General features: G+C 44.9%; 1 long non-coding RNA gene across 1 annotated transcript in view; it reads right to left on the minus strand.

Annotated features, from left to right (window-relative positions):
• LOC134105096 (uncharacterized) overlaps positions 1-22,415 on the minus strand; it is a 61,851-nt gene extending 39,436 nt beyond the window's left edge. Inside the window, exon 1 of the long non-coding RNA XR_009942433.1 lies at positions 22,262-22,415. This is a non-coding gene — a long non-coding RNA (uncharacterized LOC134105096). The remainder of the gene's footprint in view (positions 1-22,261) is intronic.
• Positions 22,416-23,367: the final 952 nt, after the last annotated feature.

Below are 23,367 nucleotides of genomic sequence, written 5' to 3' on the forward strand. Positions count from 1 at the left end.
GAAATAGATTTGATTAGGATACAGAAATACGCCTTTGATCTCACGTTTGTTAGGCAAATGCAGCCACATGACAATATGCTTGAGAGGATGGAACGATTCTGCCGGCGTTTACAAAATAATGGACAATCTAATTGTACTGTAATGCACGGTGCCCGCTGTTATTAATTTGCGAGGTGCAGTGAGCCAGAAACTGAATTAATTTGCGTTTGGTTCTGACAGGTTGAGAGAAGCACCGGTTCGACTTCAAACAAATGTTCCGTTGCCTATGGATAATTAGCACTGTGTTGCTGTGTGGCACACAGTCTCTACCTGCTGTCAGGATGAGTAGGCCGTCATTGTGCCAATACATACGAGATGCAGGGCAGAGGTTTTTTTCGATAATTAGATGCACCATCACACGTTAGAAACCTTATTGCTGACTCCACTTCTGCAAATCCACAGCCCTGGAACTGATTTGGTCTTTGGGACGTTGTGCCTTTTAGCTGCGGCCATTTAAAATTGAGGCCTGGATGCTGTCAAGACCGAACGTGGAACACACGACGGCGTGATGATTCCAGCAATCTCACTGCCTTCATAACCCCGTCTAAAAATGTGACCCATTCGCCGTTTTCCAGTCACTTCCGAAAATGCGCACCAGACATACCAGATGAGGCCGTTGTCGTGTCGAGTCATACAACCCAAAAGACCCCAGTGACCCAGATCGAGACCCAACTCAACATACATTATTTAAAAAAACGTGTAATCGGTGTAATTTGAGTTGACCCACTTCTAAAAATACCCCCATTCTGTGAGCAGCGATCCGAGGATGCATCAGCTATTGCATTTCATAGCTGCAGATTTTCATTTCTAAAACGACTGTGTGTTTGCACTGTACAGCTCTTTTATAACTCATCAAACCGGGGCCTGCGATGTTGATTGGACCAAATATCCCACTTTCCCACATTCATTGTTAACTAATTACACACTATCCCGTGATGAGCTGTAATTCTACGTGCACGGACACAGCTGGAGGGGCCCGCACAGAGGTTCTGACACAGCTAACTTCACCCCAGTCTATTAAAAGAAGTCTTCTACGTAGGTAAACATTGTGAGATTAGTAGCAGCTGGCCAACTCACGTAATTAAATTGTTGTCATGGCACAATGACAGTCGATGTTGCTTATCCATTCTCAGCCACATGCAAGAGCCCCATTCTCGGACCGACAACCCCCGAAAAAAAAAAAGCTCCCCTTTACTTTAAGCTTCTTCAGGCAGCAATTGACAACACTTGACGCTCAGGCTTTGGAGAAAAAGAAAAAAAAAAGACCAGGGATTTTCCGGGATTAGAGTGTGAGGGCCTCGGCCCCGCCATCCTCTGGAACCCGGATTAAATCACTTGATTGGTGAGGAGGCTAAGAAGACGTCTGTGGCAGGCCGCCGGGTGCTTGCTCTGCATCCGAGGTGACAGGTTAACCCTGTTCACCGGGAGAGCTTCCGACCGCTTGGCCTTGACCGCGCGGATCAAGAGGGATCGGCAGTCACACGCCAACGAAGACCAATCAAAAAAAAAAAAGAAGGGCGGCGTGCGGCCGCTCGGCGATGCCATTTTCACTCCTCTCTCTCTCTCTCTCTCTCTCTCTCTTGAGCATTTGGGACCGTGTTCTAACGCACACACGAGGACACGCTCCGCACAGGAGGTATACGCGGTATGCTGAAACACACACACTCGCCTGTCTGCTCTTCACTGTTGTCGCTCAGCTGTCACACAACCCGGTTTTGTTTTGTCATGTATGCCCTTGTCTCCCTCTCTAACTCTCTTCCTCCCTCCCTCCCTCTGGATCCCCCTCTGCACCAAAGCTTCCCTAAGGCTCAGTGCTCTGAATAGCTTGGGTACAAAAGTAGAGTCTGCTTCAAATCTCAGTTTTATGATTTATAATGGAGTGGGTGTTTAAAGTTATAATCTGCAATTTGTTTGCAGCAGTATTTCCATCAATAGGTCGATATTTATTATTTCTAGCTAATGCACAGTGTTCATTAAGTGTGCGCAGTGCGTACTCTGCTTTTCGATGTCAGCAATTAAAATGTGGACCACGTTGATACCCGACTGGACAATTGGGTGTTTTAAAGAACCTGCACCATGAAGTTGTGTTGGTCTGTTTGTAATAACGATAGCTGAAAAACTCAAATAGATTTGACCAAAGTGTGGTGACAAGTTCATTGCAGGTCAGGTGCAAGTGATCAAAGTTGTTAGTGGGGCCGATGGAGGCAGTGGACGCGCCAGATATGTTCTTTTATCAGTACTATGGGCTTTTCTTCACTTTACAGTGAGGTTGCTCTGAAACTTAAGGTTTTCCATTAATGTCCCAGGCACAGTTGAATTTCCGGTCCAACAGACCGACACAAATTCACACAATTTTTTGATCCAGATCCACAGTAGTCATTTCGAGAAATTTCCTATGAACAAAACAATAACTATGGCACATAGTTCTGCTTTGACAGAGGAGTGAATAGGGGAAAATGGATTTGACTTTTTGGTCCAACCATCACATTCTGCTGTTTCAGAATCAAGCAGCTGTCTGCGCCCTCTCACAAAAATACATGAACAATTACCCTTTTCTGCTGCAAACCAAGCAATCGCTACAATGACCTCTGTCTTTGCCTTAATATTGTTCATCTGTCATGAGTTAAGGAGACACACAGTGGCGGAAACGCCAATGAAAACCTGACAGTGAGGTCCCACGACGCCTCTGTAAGCCATTTTTAAATCCAAAGCTACTGCGAAAGGAAGCAATCACCCGGCCGTGTTTTGGCAGTTCCTATGCAGTCATTGTCTCAGGGGTGATAAACGTCCTCCATCACACACACAGCCACAGCCAACTCCGGTCCAGACTAATTACCGGACTGGCAGGTCCTGTATTCATTGTGGGCCTTGCAACGGCACATGCCCAGTTTCCTATCTGCTCCTCATTCATGAAAAGGCCATTACCACAATAACAAAAAGGGGACTCTGAGAAAGCAAGAAAGAGGAATGATGTAGTATGATGTTTCTCTTTGCAACAACGTAAGTATGCAACGAATCGCCCTCATCGCCTGTCATCCCGCCCCAGGGAGAGCTCGATATCACACGGCTCCGACTTGGAGGCCATCAGTGCCTGTTTACGCCTCACAAAACCACCGTCAGGTGAAAATCTTCAAAGGGACTCACTATGCCGCCACTTCCACCGATAATAATGTTCCGCTATAAAAGGGTCTTTCATCGACATTTAAATACAATTCCAACCCCATCATTCGGGCACAATGCCGAGGAAATGCTTTCCTCTAATACCACCTCTTATGTTGCTTCTGGTTTTCACCGGTACCAAAATATGAGTATTAAACCTCATACTCATTCAGTAACGTAACTGCTCTCTTTTCTCCTCATTTCTTGTCGAGTCAGAGGCAGCGAAAAGAAAGTGAAATTTAACTTCATCTGTGGTCAATCTATTTAACATTGTAAGCCGTCTGAAACGGTTGGAGCGAAAGTGTCTGGGGAAATATCGGGCCCCGGGAAGATGTCCAATGATGCTGTGATTTATGGTTTCATTACAGCATCTACTAGGAGAGATCCCTTTGTGAATGTCTGCTCCGAACGTGTCAGTGCGTCATTCCGCTGATTAAGATCACTCACACCAGAAAACACTCGTAGGTCACAGAGGAGAAAGTGCCACCCTCACTCTTGAGTTACTTAATCTTGCCATTGAAAAGGAAAAACCTAAAAAAGGAAAGAGGATGTAAGCAAACGTGGTCTAGATCTATTTGACTTTACTGTATCGTCGCTCAGAGCTGTGAAAATACATCGTCATATAACTTACTTGTGGCAATCCGAGGAGCGAAGAAGAATGCATAATGGATCTGAAGTGGGCGGAATGGAGATACACATCACAGGTAGTCGTGCAGAGGTACTCTTCTTGAACTATGCATCACAGTGCTTTCTTCAAAAGGCCAACAGATAGTGCTATCACTATGATTTACTGACCTATAATGTGGTCATTTTGTCTAGACAGTGCTGGAGTAACCAAAAGTGGTAAATATTTTACTTGGGAATGTCTTCTTCATCTCTGATTTATTGTGTCCTGGGCTTCAGACTTTGAACCCACCCAGGAAATGTCGTTGCGCTTTAGCTGTGTGGCGCGTTTCAGCGCCTTTCCAGCTCAACGTTTCTATCATATATCCTGCAATATTCTCATCAACACCACTTCAGTGATAAATCTACAGAACACGGCCTGCAGAGAAAGACAAAGTTAGCAACTAGCGGGGGGAACAGAGGAGCATTTAGCAGCCGAGGAGACAGATATTTCCCCCAGGAGTTGGTGGAGAGCAAAACAGAGCTCAAAGAAAAATATTAGACTTTGCAATGGCTGACTACTCCTCGAGTCAGGCGGCAAGAAACATGACTCCAAATGAACAAACAGTGACTCCCATTTGTGAACCATGACGGCGTCGGGCCAGCCAAAGTCGATCTTCTTCCCGCCATCGTTTCATGAAGAGTAAACACATTCTCACACCTCTCGCCGAGTGGGCCGGCCCGGCCCTCTGCACACACTGTGGATCCTCCGGCTCTGGCGAAGTGTAAGTGGCTCGCGTCTGGGTCGTCTCAGCTCAACAGCTCCTCTTCCTCGGGTCGTGCTGAACTCGGATACTCGGGAAACACTGACGCCAGAGTGGCTTTGCGCCTTTTGGATGGGTAAATAAACAAGTGTAAAATGATAATATTTAAATGTTAGAGCAGCTGGGCATTTACCTACATGGCCAGAAATCAGTCATTTTTAGTTTAATGATTCTAAAACTTTAGGGCACGATAATGCTAATTCGCTTTTTAAGGGTTTTGTGACTTCGGTTGCGATCACAATGATTTTGGTTCACAAAGTATCGTCAGCATTTTAGTGCTTTCGGTGACAACAACGGACAGAGCGGGGCTACCGCTTGCTCGTCGTCAGCTTTGGGCAGACTGATGGTCTACTGACATCCCGCAGATAATCTCTGACAGAGGCAGGATGTGAACACCGCTCGGTTTGTCACCACGGGCACTTTGTGGATCCTGACAAAAGAGTTCAAGTTCAGATCATGACAGACTTTCACGGAGAGGAAATGTAGCATGTGCGCAGGAAACAGATTCCTCCGCCTTGTTTCCACGACACGTGTCAGTCAAATGGAGTAGAAGATACAGCACTGTCTCCATGCCCGATCCCACAGTACATATTCATGATAGCGTAACACTCTACCTGTCACTGTGTTACTGAGCGCAGGTCACCAGCGTGTTGTGATGGCGGAGGGCCCAATACACAATCGCCGTGGTTTAAAAAGAAATGCAGGACATTAGAAGATGATCCGGATGGTAGACATGCGCAAACAGAGGCGGTGCCTCGTGACCGGTTGTACCGCTTGCAGAGACAGCCGTGATGATTAAAGAGTCACATGATGCACCCGTTGTGTCAGATGAGGGAAACCTCAGTAAACTGGCTTTTGTCACTTTGATAAGATGTGTTGTAAGATAATGCATTATAAGGTCTGAACTTGTGTTGTGCAGGTATCAGGCAGGTGAGCAATTACAGACCTTTGCTCTGAACGATGTGATACTGCAGCTCACGTGCCAGACTGGTCTCAACTTGTCTGCCTTTGGGAGGCAATTACTGGTCAGCCAATTATACGGCCACAGAGATTTTTTCCAGGATGACGTTCATAAGGACAGACGCTCGACTAGTCGAGTACGCTTGTGCTTTTCCACATCCGTCTAAGGCTCCTCATGGACTCCTTTTCTCGTAATGTGTCATCAATCTTTCAACACGAGTTAATCCTTTGACACAAGGTCATGTTGGTTTTGCTCCTCTCCCACGTGGCCCACAGCAATGGATCCCACAGTCGGACACACCGAGGACGTGTGTAGGCATGCTTCACCGAGACAGCTCCATCTGGACTGGCAGCACGGACCTTCGAATGATCACAGGGCAGGATTGCCTCTCAAGGACCCATCACTCCTTCAATGAACACCGACCAGTGTCTACTTTGCAATGCCTCTAATCGGGGCATTTTTCATCTTTTTTTGATATATAACTTTATCATCTCCGGCGGGAGGGCAGCGGATGTGCGAATACGTCTGGGGAGCTTTAGCGTTTCAACTTAATCACTGTAAAAATGTACCCTACGGGATTTGTCTGCATGTGTGTGTGTGTGTGTGTGTGTGTGTGTGTTGGCTGTGCAGTATGATTGAGACGTGCGACAGCAGCCCTGGTTACGGTGGACCATTAGATGAGTGTCCTTGTGCTCCTGGGCTCCTCTCATCACTCTTGTGGGGCTGGCAGAGGCTGCCTGTCCCTGGGTGGTGTGTGGGTGGGTTGTGTGAGAGCGCTGCAGGTCCCCCGCTTGCTGCCATTACTTATGTGGGTCTGACATCAGGTTCCTCCACCTGTTCTATTCAGGCCCGCTTCACGGAGTGTCTGTAAAATGAGCGGTAAAAGACATAACAAAAAAAAGGACTGTATACTATAGTTTGAGGACTGGATATTTTAGGCTCTCGTTTGGCTTATATTCGTCACCTGGAGGCCGTATGAGGGCTAAAAGCGCTGACCCACGGAGGCCAGGACCAAGAGGATGATGCCACTAATGGACGGTGATCTGGGAGGTCTAAGGCCTGTGACAAGAGCAGGACTCAGCTTGAGTGATTGTCCTGACCGCGCTCATCCATCGGTCACAATGTGACAAGACGCGGGGGGGGGCGGCTCTTTCTACGGAGAGACGACACTGACCTGGAGGCAGCGGGCAGCGGGCTCCCCCCCCCGCGGAAAGAGGCCTCTGAGAATAGGTGTCTCTCGGGCCGGATTGGAACTTTAGATTTTTCGAGTGGCTTTTGATAAATGATGTCCTCCGAAGCTGAGATCACATTTTGTATAAAGAATGACACACACAGGTAATTTGACACGCCCAAGGCAAACAAACGCGACACTGTAAACTCAGTTAATGGAGTTATGTTATAAATGTCTTCCATGACAACAGCTTTTTAATGTTGACGCATTTATTTACATGATGAATCATGCCACCATCAGCTCAGAGAGCTCAGGAGAATTACATCTGCACAAGTCAGTAGTCGGCATGCAAATGAAACAAAGGGTATTAATCAATACTTTATTTCCCCCCACTTAGTGAAGCGTTAACTATCGCACTATTTCAGGAACACGGCGTTTGAATGAATATTTGATTAAGCTGAAACAGAATGCATGCATGTTTGACGCGAAAAATCCATCACAATTTTTGGTGAATGCAAATGGAATTTACTCTGCTATTAATGAGCGAGGCTTTTCTGTATATGCCAGCAACTTTCAAAAGGAGAAACACATCAACACGTTGTGTGTGTACCACTGTGTGTAATCTGTAGACGTTTAAATGTGATTGGAAGAACAAGAAGGGACTGAACGGTGTTTAGGGAGAGCGTGGGATAAAAGTGAAGAAAAAAAATAAGGATGGCAACGAAAACCAGGATGTATTTCAGAGTGCGGATGAACTCCAAGCCCAATCATTGTTGGCCGGCTGTGTTGCCATGGCGACCTTAGCATGTTGAGCAGCTTTGCTGTCAATACGCTTTGAATTAATGACATGGTAATTGTTTGTAAAGAGTAACTGAAGGAGAATGGATGATTTTTCAATAAGTTGGCTGTGGGTTCCAAGTACCCAGATGGCTGGATTAGATGGGGGGTTAAATGGGGGAATAGACTGGAAAACTACATGTAGAGTAGGTGAAGTAGGTTTGTAGCAGATAGAGATGGCTTTTCATTCATCACATACAAAATGTTCGGTATCTTTCGGGTGAGCGACCATGGATTTGCATGTGTACAGGCTGTAAAGCCCTCTGAGGCAAATTTGTAATTTGCTATTTTGGGCTTTACAAAATAATATGAATTTAATTCAACTATGGAAAAAATCCCTCCATGTATCTATCCTCATAGATTAATTTGATGTGGTTTTCTTTAAAGGCGCAACCTCAAGGACCAGGCTAAACGTTTCAGTTTAATAGAGTCAAAAAATGAAGTGACATTGTTACGGAGTTGATGTTATGTCTGATACCTCTGCGTATCATGTTGCAGAGTATAACAGGACACAAATGGGTGAAAGACTGTACAAAGAAGGGGGCTTTAATGTAAACACCATATCAAAAGCTAAAATTGTTATCATAAGCTTTCTAGGTCAGTTTGATTCAAGATGAAATGAAATCTATCATGTATAAATGCGCCACACAGTTGTTATTTGTATGATTCATTCATAATGTATGAGGTGATGAAAATGAAAATGTCATCCTGTGACACAAGCCTCCGTGTGAAGAGGTAATAGAGCTCTTAGTGAAACATCCAGTCATTTGCATGAATATGATTGTGTGTGTGTGTGTGTGTGTGTGTGTAACAAATCTGGGACAAAATGGAATAGTTATAAATCCTGTCATGTAAATCATGTGAGTAAATACACAAGTCAAAGCATAAAATGAGTGTAGACACAAAACCACAGCTCGAAACATGCCCCTTGTAAGCTTCATAACCCCCCGAGGGCAGAACCTCTGTCGAAAGGAGGAGAAATTAGCCATTGATCACCATTTTATTCCTGAGCACACTTGCAACACATCGTTTCAAGCAACTGGTGTCCATTAGAAGGCGGGATCTTAACTGCTGCGTTGTGAACTCTGTTTGGCCTCCCCTCCTGATCCGCCGGATTGGAGAGAGGCCAAACGAGATCAGCTGGTTGGCGAGCACGCGCGTAACCCCCCCATCCCCTCCCCCCGGCTCAAGCGGCCTGGGGTGCTTTTAATCAACAAAGCAGTCCACCGCCTGCCGGGTCAATGGATCAAACTTTCACCTTAAAAAAAGGGACGCAAGCAGGATAAGCGACGTCAAACCAGGACTCGACAGTCCTCGCCACCGCACACCTTGTTCCTGTACCGGGGACTGTAGGGCTGACTCATTTCTTACTTTAAAGACTAGTCTTCTAGTATGAAATTGCCTTTAAACTTGAGGGATATAAATCTATGAATCCCCTATTTGTAATCCCTCCTTACCATTGAGACAGCTTGGAGATATTCCCAGTGCAGATAAAGCCCCGATAAAGCCCTACAGGAGACCTAAAGGGGGCATATTAGAGGGCTCTCTGAAATATTGAAGTTCTTTCATTTCCAAGCCGCGGTGGGCCAAACACAAAGTTGGGCTTATGTAACCTGGACTCCGCATGCCAGCCATATTCTTCCCTCGCCGAGCGTGGCTCCTCGGCTTAATCAGGATTGATGGTACAGCACATTGGGTCTAAATTTAGTCTCTCCAAGAACACTCCTCTCTCCTCGCCGTTGCCGTGGGGCGTAGCTGAGGTTTTCGGATCCTCCACGGTCACACGCACACGGTGGGAGGCAGTGGAGCTGAAATGCACTCCTATGTCACACTCTGTCCCCTCACACCCCCCCCCCTCCCACTCCCACTCCCCCCCAAAACACTCTCCCTGTTTCTTTTTCCTCTCCTTCCCTTCCTTTTTCTCTGCTTGCACTGGGAGTTTGTGGATCATTTACTCGGAGGAAAAAAAAAAAAAAAAACCCGCAGGGAACGAGATTCTGTGTTCAGAGGTTCAATTTCTAAAATCCACTCTTATACGGATCAGCGGAAATGTAACGCACAAATCAAACCGGATCATTAATAGCAGAAAATTGCTAATTCTCCGATTTTGACACATCATACATTCCCAAAGACGGTTAAAACCCAACACATTTTTCAACGTGGGTATTTCATACTGCACTCTGGGGAGATGTTCTCTTTTAATCTGCATCTTTGCCTCAGTAAAAAATGGCAAAAATATAAAAAGACACTCAAGGAACCTTGAGGCAAACCATTATTATTTCGCCATGATTAGATTTTCAAGGCAGAACAAGTAGAACAGGGCCTCTCACTACAGCACATTTTTGCATTTTAAATGTGCTTCTGGTCTATTGACTAACCAGCAGTTGTTCTGTTATTGGACCTTTAAATCCAATACTTAATGTACATTGATTAGTTTAGCACTGCACAGTGGTCACTTTTACACTACTCGGACCAACACTATCCACCGCAGAGCCTGGCGGGTCAAAAGAATAAACCACATTGTGTGGGTTCCTGTTCCTGAGGTGTCCCTCCTCTCCAATACTCCACATAAAACCACTTCCACGGCTGGGGTTCTGTTGCTTTTTCCATCCTTCTCTGTCTACATTAGCAGGGTTTACAGCAGCGTAGGGTAACGTGCAAGAGACATGGTAAGAAAAGGATTAAAGTAAGTTTTTTTTTAAAGCAAGTAAACAATAAAAAAGTTATATTTTTCTTTTTTTTTCATTGCAAAACAGACTGCAAAAGCGCACACACTGGTTATTTCAAACTGTTAAAATAAACAACATTGTGTTAATTTCTTTTCTCAAGAGGGTATTTTCGCACTGATTAATTTCCCATAACACATCAAGTGGAGACAAAGTGTTTTTAAATTCATTTGGCAGGACAGTATTAAGCTCAGAAACTGGTTTTCAGGGTTCTCTTTCAACAATAAAGCGCCTCTTAGAAAATGAACGTCTGGCACAGAAACTATTTTGTTTTGATCCATAGCCTTTAAAGTCTTCAATGCAAAGGATTAAAAAAAGTCTATGTAATTAGGCGGCAGTTCCAGAAAAACACATTCTGATCAGCTGTTGACAACAAGGTGAATCTTTTGTCAATCACATACACTGACGATATTCAGTAATCAATAAGATTAGAAGCAACATCTGCAAAAGTAGTGGTTTCTAACTAAAACCATGAGATATAGACAAAGAAATGCCTTTGACGGGTTTTGTGATCCACTAGCGGTCACGGATACAAACGGTGAACTTTAATATTGCCATCGCAATCCCATCAAAATGTTTCCTACGGCAATGAAATAATGAAAAAATCTAATCCAGGGAGAATCTCTAAAAAAAAGAAAGAAATATTCAGATAGAGTTAATGGTGCTCCCAGTAGTGGAGGGTTCCTGAAGGTGTAAATTAAAAAGAGACCAAAGATAGATCTCGGCGTTTGACGGGTTCAACCTAACATCAGGTGGAAATACTCACAACAAAGGAAACTCAAAGCTGAAACTAGTGCGCACAATGAAACACACGCCGGGCCTGAGAAGATGGAAGCTTTTCGACAGACTCGGGGGGGGGGGGGGGGGAGCTGGAGCGGTTTTTCAAACCAAAAAGGTGGCTGCTTCAAATTCACAGAACAGGCTTTATTAATCAGAGCGCCATCCGAGCGCATCAGTCAATGACGTTGGTGTTTCCACTATTTTTCTAAAGAACGTGTGATCGATGAGCAAGAAAGAAAAAGGTCATGACCACCAATCCAATTTGACCAAGTGAATTCTTAGTCCGAGACACCCCCTCATAGATGGACTCCACTGATATTGTACCGATAGCAAGAAGCCTCAATTTAATGACATCGACAGCTTTTATTTGGCTTGAAAGAACTTGCCGAAACCGCCCCGTGACGCCGAGAGCTGTGTTGTTGTATCTTAAAGCTGGTTTTTGAAGGAATACCGATGAGAGCAATGGCATTGTGGAGCAGTGAGCGCAGGTTGGAAAATATCTTGGCAAAAGGCGTTTACAGCGAGCGAGTCTCCATCATTGTCTCTCGGGGCATCAGGATCGCGGCGTGAAACCATTGATTTATTCTGCAGAGAAAACGCGTTTAAGTCAAATGAATTCAATCTGCTGAACTGAGAGAAACATTTGAAAAGCTACGCTCCGTCTCTTGAGAACTTTGTGTTTTTGTGAACAGTTGCAGTCATTCCCGCAGGGGGGGGGGGGTCATCCCACGCCGAGCGGACGCCTCTGACCCGCCATCTTAAAGTGCGGTACCCAGCTCTCTTCGTGATACGCATTTTTGTCGTACCAGATAAAAAATACAAAACGCCAGTGCCACTAATTTGCTGTCATTTTTTTTTCAATAGAAAAGAAGAGAAGTTTTCAAAAATAATGAAAAGATTTTCCTTTTTGTTGCGCATCAACGAAGCATAGAAGGTAAATCCACAGGGGACCTGTAAAAATAAACATAAGATCTTTAAGGATGTGACATTTGCAGCAGCATGAATGAAAATCTAAATTCGGTTGTGTTTATAAGGTGAAGGTATTGTCATTATTTGTTTCTCATTTGGAAAAATAACCCAGAAGGGAGACTGATTTTGTTTTTCTTGTAAGCGAAACTCACTAAGTCCGGTTTTCACGGGTTATTAATTATAATGAGGTTACTTTAAAAAACTCTGGATGAATTTGTTCTTGAAATACTCAATGAGTTTAGATTTTGCTCTGAAAATTCAATTTGCCGACAGCATAGGGTTTTGGGATGAAAATCTTTAATTATATCCTTTTTCAAAGTCTATTTTGCTACCAATTAGAATCACCTACACCTCTTGAATGCAAATTTAAAACAACTCGTCATTAACCAGTTTAATGATCATTTTTAGCAGGTCAAAGGCCAATGTTCCTGATCTCACAGTGAATATAAATACCAACGAGGGTGCTTATCATTGATAAATTAATACATAGACCCCTTAATTGCTCATTTCCTCTCTGGAAACTCCATTTCATCGTGGCATACTGAAAGACTTTGACTGAAAACATTTATTATGCACACATACATGCTCCCAACCCCCCCCTCTGGAACACACACAAAGCAAACACCACTCACACACACACACACACACACTCCCCCGCTGTTTCATTCAGGGATGTTTCTCTGCTGATAGACCAAATAAGTTATGTTCTATTGTATGATGCAGCATCCCGGAGGCTGCTAGTCAAGGTTATTGATCAACACTCACCTCCTTGATTCCATTGCCGTCTATTACATTTGCTGTGGAGCTCCTTATAAATTGCCATGTTTTCCATGTGGGCATAGCTATTAATCTCCTGGTCTTTGATCTGTTTAACAGGCCTTGTGGAGCAGTCGTGACATGTTCCACAGTTGTAGAAGTTCAGGTTTTTTTTTTTTTTTTTTCAATGATGGTAGACTAGAGGTGCAGAAGGCAGATGTAAAACTGTTGTGTACTGTGTGTTCGGACACTTTTGATTCAGGAACCTTTGTACTCTGACGGGGTTTGTCTGTGAAACGGTATCCACTAAACAGAGTCACAACACGCTGGAAGCAGCTCAAAAAGAGCTCTTCCTCAGAGATTGTTTCACACTTGAAGGAGGAACATGCGCAGAAATGAGTCTGGTCTCCGTCCAACCTTTCGCTTGCCAAATCTGAAAGCATCTACATCATTTTGAAAAACTCGTCTTGAGTGCCTTACCCACGGTGAGAACTGACTTTCAAAATTGATCTCCACGGCAATCAATCTTACCCCTGGCGGGGTAAGTCTGCCGAAACTAGGAGCCGTGACTATGAAGAGAGAAACATTTCAATTTCTCTCGTCAACTCTTCGTGGCACCAGGCATATGTTAGCCTTGGCACTGTGGATGGAACCATTACGGACGGCCGACAGGGGTGTTCTTGCGGAAGGAAATAAGAGGAGCACAATAATTCATTTGAGATGCCTCACGAAAGAAAAAGCCGTGTTGGATACAAAGGGAGGTTGTGAGTGAAGCCTGCTGCTTTGTGTTACCTGCAACCACTAAGGAAAGCATTTCAGGTTTGAATGAGCGGCTTTGAACGCCGTATATTATGCGTGGGCGTTATTGCATCTCTTGCTTCAGAAGAAGTAATACAATGTTCAGCGTCTCTCAATTCCGACTCATGGTGCCCTACGGGGACCAGAAAATGTGGCGGAAGAAACCTCATCAACAGATTTGATGAAAATGTCATGCTAACCTGAGCGCTGACAGACGTACTTGTGAGAAGTTACTCAGTCGTGTCTTAATAGTTTCTGGAAAAAGGAGGGGAATCGGTTTTATCAGAGGCAAGGCTGGAAAACTTTAGAGGGTAAACTTTGAGAGGTTTGGGCTATTTCCATGGTTACGTCTGCAATGGACAGCTCACAGAGGAAGATGAGTGGATCCTGACCAATAGGAAATAATTATGCTAATGTAAATAATGGACGTTCTTCCCTTTAATTACAGATGGATTATGAATGACGTCTTCGGTGACGGAGACCAGAATATGTGCTGTTGAGCTTTGCTTTTTGTCCTGAAATAGAAAAAGATTCTAATCATTAATTTACCTGATGTTTAGTGATCAATTCATTATTTAAATCATCATCTCCACAAGAATACCCAACAATTGGCTGGATACAGTTTCATTAAAAGTAAGAATTTGCTAGTTTTCTTTAGAAACATTTTTATTTGCCATGTATGGTTTTATGTCGTAAATGTTCGGACTTGAATGGGCTCAGGTAAATCTTTTGATCAAGTCATTCACCAATCAATACATCATTAGTTGCATCATGAAGAAGTAAAACCACTGTGTGCCGTAAAAAACCCATCAGCAATGATCATCAGCGTGCACCAAATGCTATAGCAAGGAACTGCTGCGTTAGTCTGAATCGCCTGTGGTCAGCTGTTCTTGGTGGCAAGAGAGAGAGAGAGAGAGAGAGAGAGAGAGAGAGAGAGAGAGAGAGAGAGAGAGAGAGAGAGAGAGAGAGAGAGAGAGAGAGAGAGAGAGATTTTTTTTTGATTTTTAAAAAACCTTTATTTTTCCGTAAAGCAATATCAATCAACAATCTAACAGGTATATAATTTATAATTTATTTAATATAATCAATCAAAAATCAGTCTCTATTCTAATGGGCCGCCCCGCTCAGGAACCTCCTCAGCCGGACTGACGCCTCACTCGGTCCCGGTTGTGCTCCCCCCTTCTCTGTTGAGCTTGAGGAGGAACTTCCTCAGCCTGTAGACCTCCTGCTGAGTGAAGTCTCCAGCTCCTTTCTTCATGCTGCCGTGTCGGGCAGAGCGAGCGAACTTCTCCACGTCGGAGAAGTAGTCCTCCAGCCTCACTCCCCTCTCGTTCTTGGTGGCCAGCAGGAACTCCTTCACCTGCCCAGCCCCGTACCTCCTGGAGACCGTCCCACCTGAGGAGACACTGATGGCAGAGCCCCACCCCGAAGAGGAATCGGACTCCCCACCCCCCGCCTCCCCCTCTGCTCGACGCCCCTCCCCTCTTTGCCTGAGAGCCTCCTCTACTGGCCCTCGTCTTTCTCTTCAGGTGGGGGACCTTAAAGCCCACCCTCCCCTCCTCCATCTCCTCCTCACTGTCGGAGACGCCCATCCCACCATCGAGCGACCCCCGAGCTCCTTTACAGTCGCTCTCACGACTCATCCCACTCGTCCCCTCTTTCACTCTGTCACACACGAGACTCGCCCACTGGGCTACATTCACTTCTCCATTCACTCCTACACTCACCCCCTCACCCACCTGACCGACCGGCCGGGCCACACTCATCCCCACACCCACCTGACCGACCGGCTGGGCCACACTCACCCCCTCACCCACCTGACCGACCAGCTGGGCCACACTCACTCCCTCACCCAACTGACCGACCAGCTGGGCCACACTCACTCCCTCACCCACCTGACCGACCGGCTGGGCCACACTCACTCCCTCACCCACCCCCTCACCCACCTGACCGACCGGCTGGGCCACACTCACTCCCTCACCCACCCCCTCACCCACCTGACCGACCGGCTGGGCCACACTCACTCCCTCACCCACCCCTTCACCCACCTGACCGACCGGCCGGGCCTCACTCACCCCCTCACCCAACTCTCCAACAACCTCCTGGGCTTCCCCAGCCCCCTCTTCCTCCCCGGCCCCCCCAACACCCTCCCGGTTCTGGTCCTGAGAGGAGGACTTTACTGGACAACCCCTCGCCAGGTGTCCCTCTCCACCACACCGGAAACACCTCCCATCGTCCGATGTAGCGAACATCACGTATTCGAACCCCTCGATCCTCACCTTGATCACCAGGTTGAGAGCCTGGGTCTTGGTGAGGACCATGTGGAGCTGTCTCCTGTGAGACACCACATGTCTCAGCAGAGGAGACCTACACCCTGAGGACACCTTCCTCATTTGGGACACCACCGTCCCGTGCTTCACCAACTCGCCGAGCAGCGCATCGTCCGGTACGAACGGCGGAACGTTCGACACCGTGACTCTGACCGCCGGCTCGGCGAGAGGCAGCACGGGAACGAGGGTGCCGCGCACCACCACGCCGCTCGCCACCACCTTGCGCGCCTTCTCCACGCTGTCTACGAAAATGACCACCGCGTGGTTCATTCGTGCAGCGGACTTCACGCTACCGTGACCCACCAACCCCCCCACGGCCAAGCCACAGTCCTCCACGGAACACGCGAAGCACGGCGCGAGCTTCACGCCGTGCTTCCGTGTTAGCCTCGTGAGGTCCATCTGTGCGTGCTGCACGCCGATCGGCTACAAACACGCACAAACTAAGACCGACAGAAACCAAAATCACCCACACACACAATCACACATTTACACTAAAAGATCCGAAATTAAACGAAATTACAGCTAGAAATCACAGTCAAACAATTCACCTCACGCCACGCTCCGTTCACTCCGCACTCCTTCCACTCAGAGAGAGAGAGAGAGAGAGAGAGAGAGAGAGAGAGAGAGAGAGAGAGAGAGAGAGAGAGAGAGAGAGAGAGAGAGAGAGAGAGAGAGAGAGAGAGAGAGAACCACTTCCAGCATATCCATCTCAAAGGAGTGACGAAAATCAATGGGGGAGATGCTTATCACGGACGTGTTAATAATTCATTGCCATAGTACATGGCAGGTGTATAATTGATCAAGGGGTGATAAGTTGTGGATATAAATATTTCAATGAGAGGAAAAAAAAAAAACCCTCCAGTGTCAACAGACCCCGAGCGTCGTCAACAGGAGGCCGGTCAGCGGTCCTACTGGGTCATTTTCTCTGAAAGCCTGCTGTGCTGGTCACTCTCCCAGAGATGATGGGGACGGTTCCCACGGTGAGGATCAAAGGGCTGGAACATGTAGAGGCTCGCTAACAGCGCATTGTTCAGGTCCGAGGATCAACTCTGACATCCCGTGGGCCCAGACCCCTTTGGAATTGGTTGCAATGGGTTACGGGCTAAATGGGGGACGGGGACCGCTCAGAGACGTAGCGGTCGCTTGTGAAGGTACTGACACGTTGTGACTTTCTACTCCCCACCGAGCATGTTTTCTGAGTTCAACCTCCGTGATATGAGAAGCCACACAGAGGCAGAAACACGTCTGGCCTTTTTATAACCAGTAGGAGACAGAAATCCTAGAGGCACTAGAGGCTGTCTCCAAACTCCTCGTTTACTGCAATATTGGCACAACGCATCAAGCACCAGTTTGAGCACCGGATTCAATACGTCTATAAGTTATTCCATCCGTCCCATGTGTGGTCAGCAGGAGTGCACTCGGTTCAACCTTCATGAACACCCAACAGGTGTGCCAGAGTGTACTGGAGTACATCTGTACGTCCCTGAAGCAAAGAGAGAGAGAGGTTCCGGCAAACATAAGATTCAAGCAAAGTATGAAATGCATTAATATTGTTGGAAGCTTTGATTTTTCACGACAGCATGAGGCAAGTTAGCAGCGCTACTATTTTCCTAATGACTTTGACAAGGTAAATGTATTTAAACCTCATACAATTCATAGGCCTCAGTATCGGATCGAGAAAAAACAAAACACCCTGCAGACAAGTAAAGAGGACGTGAACTGATCCGAAATGTCAACAAAATGAACATGATGTCATATGTATTAAACACATGAACAATGTTTTCCACGCAGAACTTACTAGATGTCTCTATTTGTTTGTTAATTGTTACCAATTAAATACATGACACATCTCATTATAGATGATTATTTGTCGTCAGGCGGGAAACTGTGGTACGAATTCGAGAGACAAATGAAAAATTGGGCAAATAGTCTTGATGGCAACTTCGAAAGCTTGTGTTGTACGTGGGAGTACATAAATATTTATTCCTGCGGATTAAATTTAACACCTTCTTCGCTGATAGTCATTAGCAGCTCATGAATATTCCGCCGAGTGCATCCGCAGTAAACACAATTTAATTCATTAAGTTGTTCCCCATGTTTCCAATCTGTTTAGTTCACACTTAACCAAACAGGGAAGTGGGTTACGCAACAGCCGTGTAACTCGTTAACATGGAGATGAAACGGAATATTTGTTGAGTAAGCAGCCTGGTCCTTTTGTGAAAGAATAGGTACATTTCTTTTCCCCCCAAATTAAACTAAAAATCTCTATATTAGCCTTGATATGACACCTAATATTTCATACAGTACGGTGTTGACCTCTGATGCAACAAACTAATCTTTCATCATCACTGGATTTACAAAGACACCCTTTTACCCTTCAACGGGGGAGCATTCTCTGAATGAATCCTCCTACATGAATTAAACAAATATTAAACAACCACTCCGAATTAGGAGCCTGAATAACCATGGATTGAACCTGAACCTCTACTTGTGCTCTTTTTAAAAATCAGAATACATTAACAATATTCTGCTTTATTTGGCTTTATTTCTCTGAGGGAGATGGGGCGTCAGATGAAATTCTTTTCAGTGGGAGACAAACGAAAGCTTGAAAAATAATAAAAGGCGGCCCAGATGCTACACAAGCAAAGGTGTCTTATTTTGCTCGTGCTTTGTAAAAAATAATATCCGGCTTGTAATAAAGCACAGGATGAGTAAAAGCTGTTTTTACAAACAAAATAGATTTCTTTTGCACAGGCTTTGTTAACAGATGCTGTGACTCATGCAGTCTTTTTAAGGGAGGTTTTGGATTTCTTCAGAAAAGTCAAGGTCACCTCTGAATAACAAACACGATACTGCTTTAAATTGTGAAATGAAAAGCTTTATCTTTTGCCGACATGTCGATTAAATTTTGACTGTACCTCATAGAGTTCGTATTATCACGTGACGTCCCTCCAGCTCCTGATAAACAAAGTCATGTGTCATCATACAGCATATTCATAGTATACAGTACCTCAAGAGAACATAGGCCCACTAAGGAAGAAGAGCAAAACCAAGTACAGCATACAGTTCCTTATGAAACATTGCCTCAAATCAAACGTGATGGCAAACGATTAAATTTAAAGATCTTCACATGCTCCGTTTAATCACCCCCATATAGTCATAACTCTCAAAGCATGGAAATCTTTTAGATAAAAATGGAACTCTGCACTGCTCTCGGTTACCACAGGATTAATTTAATATCCTAATCTGCAGAGTTAAGCAACAAGGCTAAATAGCGTTGATGGTCTTCCTTTCTGCCCACATTTGAATGACCCCCCCCCCCCCCCCCCCCACTGTGTAAGAGAGGATTAAACTATAATGTGAATTCTTTATTCTCCCTTTAGTAAATTCAACTCAATTATCCCCAACCTGGGTAAATCTTTTGTGTTATAATATAATTGAGCGATCATAACTCAGCGGGAGACACAGATGGAGATGGAGAAGTGCCTGACCTTACCTGATGCCTGGTGACAGAGCTCCCCTTTGAAAGCCTAAATCATGGCTTCGCCATTTGTGCCTTGGATCCCATTTTCCAAAGCCATGGGCCATATGTTAATGGTGGAATTTAATTAAATTTTCCAGGTATAAACTTTTAAAATACTTCAAATGACCACCACTATGCAGCTACAGGCTGATAATGACTTATTTCACTGCTGCTGGGTTGGACCACTGTTATCCCTCCAGGCTGCAGAATCAATATCTATCTACTGGGGGCACGTAACCCGATAATATTGGACAATTATCAGTAAAGGGGTATGATTATTATCATCGTTTTTAACCTCTCAGCTTTCGTCTGAAGAATATCTGGCATCTGCTTGAATATCGAATAGAAAAAGTCATTTGACTCTTCACAAGGGGACCGCATCTCACTCTCTCGCCGCCTCTGGATTTGATGCTGTTATTAAAATTTGAGAGCATAGCATCTCACGCAGCTCACGTATATTACAGTGGAACACCCAAACACGGTTATCACTGTCATGCTGGTTTAACAAATAGATATTGGAATTAGCTCAACCGAAAGGGGATTTCTGAGCCAGATACACACTTGGTATTATTTGAGAATAAGAGAACAATAAGATGGTATACATTTGTTCTCATTTTTTCAACATAAATGCATAAGATAAACTAGGAAGCTACCCTCAGCAGGTGGCAGATCCTCGCCGGGTGTGTCGGCAGCAACCACCGCTGTATTGTTTTACAATAGAAAAAAAAAAATTCAGGTTTGCAAAGCTTGATTTCATTCAAATTCATGCAACTGTAGTAAAAGCCAAAGGTAGGTCCATTTAGGGGTGCACACACACACATACACAAAAAGGACCAAACGCATAAGCTCTCCCCAGCCTTATGTCTGGCGGACATTACAAACATTTGGAAGCAAATACAGTATATTTTACACTTGACGCTGACAGCCAATAAGATAAATGTAAACAGCAACCATTAAAGGCCATTGTAACTTGACAACATGACCTTGTGGACGACCAACATTATAGCGCACTGACGGAATAAAAAAAGAAAAAGAAAAAAGTGCGAGAGGGGAGGGGGGCTCAGGGGGAGGGGGGGCTCGGGTGTCCATAAACCTTGCGCTCCACTTCCCAGTGCAGATGGCTACCTAAACACATAAAAGGGCCACCACTTTGGTGTGCTCTCGTAAAGCTCTCGCCGACATGCAGACGGGCTATCTCACTCGCTGCCCCCCCCCCCCCCCCACCCCGTTGGACCGAGGTGACTGATAACCATCTCCAATTTCCACAAGGCTTCTCCGATCTTTCCTCGGATTGGCCCATGATTGGATAAGTGGTGGAGAATATGATCGACAGTCTCTCTTTACCAATAGGGCCTCGGCAGGGAAATAAAAAGTATCTCAGGTGGCTCCTCTCCACCGTGTTAAGACCTTGGCCATAAAAGGTGCGCTCGCCGGGGGGGTAATTAATCTGGCAGGGGGTGGTTAAATTTCATACCAGTGCTTAAGTTTAAATGGGAAGAAACCACTGCGATTGCTGACCTCAGCGAAATTGACAGAGGCTCTTTTGCTGTCTTTGTCAAATGCGGGAGCTCAATCTTGTGCAATGGGAAAAAAAAGAGAAACAGACAGTGTCTGATAGAGAAATACAGGATAGGCTGGTTTTTTTTGCTGACAAGCCTTCTGCTGTTTTCAACAGAAAAGGACAAACACGCTCACTATTTCCTTCTCATCGGCAGCCACCGAACAACATGCTGGAAATAAAAAAAACCAGCTCTGCTCTTTTTTTGGAGGTTTCCATTCATTTATTATTCAGCGCGGTTATAAAAGTGTAAAACGCCAATAACAATCTCCTGACCAGTTTTTTCACACACTCGCACTTGTTCTTTCACCTCCCTCCGAACCCGGGGCTCAACACGTTTACCCGGAGATGGCTTCTTCCGCGCCGCACTTTGTACGAAGTGACACAGTTTCCTACGCGACGCCTCTCCGGAGGTGTGTGGCGCCACTTTGTTCGTTCACACCCTCTCCCTCCCAATGTCACGCCACGCTCCGCCCGGCTCCCGGGCCAAGGGACCAGAATGTGCTCCAGTTTACATGGAGCTTTTGGTGCTACCGAGCAAAACAAAGTCTTCTACGTGACCTACCCACCATCGAAGACCAGGGGGGGGGTATCACTCTGTCAGTTCGCAAACCATGTAGTTAACCGTTGGATCATACAATGGATGAGTGTCATTTATTGGTATTCTTGTGCCGGCCTGTAAAATATTTTTTGCTGAACTGAAGCATAACTGTATTTGTGAAGCGCTGGTTCACCCATCAGCACTGATGATTATATTAGTCCCGCCCATGTGTGTGTATAAAAGGAAATCCCTGTGCTTATGTTTATGTCAGCCCATATGTCTTGATAGGCACTCAGCTATATTTATCTCTGCTATCTACTGCTATTAATCGACCGATGCAATGGATCAGGACACTTTTGTAACCCCCCCTCTGCAACTGTCGCTTAGACACAGTGCAGAATATACAGGATATGCGGGAATATTCAAATTCAATCCAGGTTCGATAAGGAGACTGGTGAGTATTCAATTGGAAACAGGAAATGCCCACCCCAAATTAAGCTTAACACAACGGGTTTATTTATAACACAATTAGCCAATCACTTCTGCAGCAAATGCACGATTGCACACATCAAAAGAATGTCCAAGCAGGTAATATAAAAAAAAGACCTCTGAGATCTCAGGAATGAGTTCAATCGGGAAACACATATAAAAGGAGTATCGTCCAAAAAAAAAAAAAATGTACCTACCACCCTTCTGTGCACAACCAATGTCAAGTCAAATGGACTCCAGGCGCACTGTGACGTCCGATGTGAAGGTTGTCTTGATGGTGGATGGATGAAGAGGATGAAGATGTGGTGGCAGACCGGACAGTACTTCTGGTCCCAGTGATGGAGCTATCCAAAAAAACCAGCCTATGCACACGTGCAGGACAACAATTCAATACCAATCCAACTAGGCCTGCAACCCGCTAAAACATCACACACAATATAACAAGTAATTAACATTAGCAACTCAGGGCATTCAATTATATCATTTACACATTCATATATGTACCTTTGTACCCATTTCTAATTTTTACAAAATACAAAATATCGTTAGCATTCTTGCTAACACGGCTAACATGGCTAACGGTAAACGCATCGAACTTCACTCAACTCACCAGGATATCAAATGTTCAAAGGGTTTATCATCTTCCCCGAACTCCAGGCGTTGAATGACTCATACTTCAATATTCAAATTAAAGGTGTTCATTTTTCAAAAAATCTGTTTTTCTGCTTACTTCTAACTTACTTCATTAAAACAGTCGACGGAGAAAACAAAGATCTTCTATCAACAGACAGGTGATCACTTAAATAAATCTCTGTGAATGAAATGACAAAGATTGACTATTAAGGAAAAGATGAAAGGAAAAGATGAACTCTTTTGTGACAACCTATTTAATTAACATATGAACAGTAACCAATTTTCAAACCCTGGTTACACTAATTTTGCAATGATGTGAATACAGATTATTTCTGTAATTATACATGTCTGGGGTTCTGCCTCTCCCTTATGTAAATACTCTTAATGGCCTTACAAAAAAAATAGTTCCATTCTATGAGGTAATTGGGAGTAACAAAGGTACAAACAAGCTAGGTAATGTAATCCATATCTGGAAATAAATAAAGGATATTCATCACTATCATCAAAAATCCCAGTACAATCGATGGCATCAGACAAAACCACTAACTTTAGTTTCAAGTCAATCAACTCCTTGCTGACTTAATGAACAGCTGTGTTTTAAAGAATACACTCAACAAAGTGACTGGTCGTATCTGGGGTGCTAAACAATCGTGGAATAGAGCTGATGGTG

This window comes from Pungitius pungitius, chromosome 15, assembly GCF_949316345.1.
Source record: "Pungitius pungitius chromosome 15, fPunPun2.1, whole genome shotgun sequence".
Classification (NCBI taxonomy): Eukaryota; Metazoa; Chordata; class Actinopteri; order Perciformes; family Gasterosteidae; genus Pungitius; species Pungitius pungitius.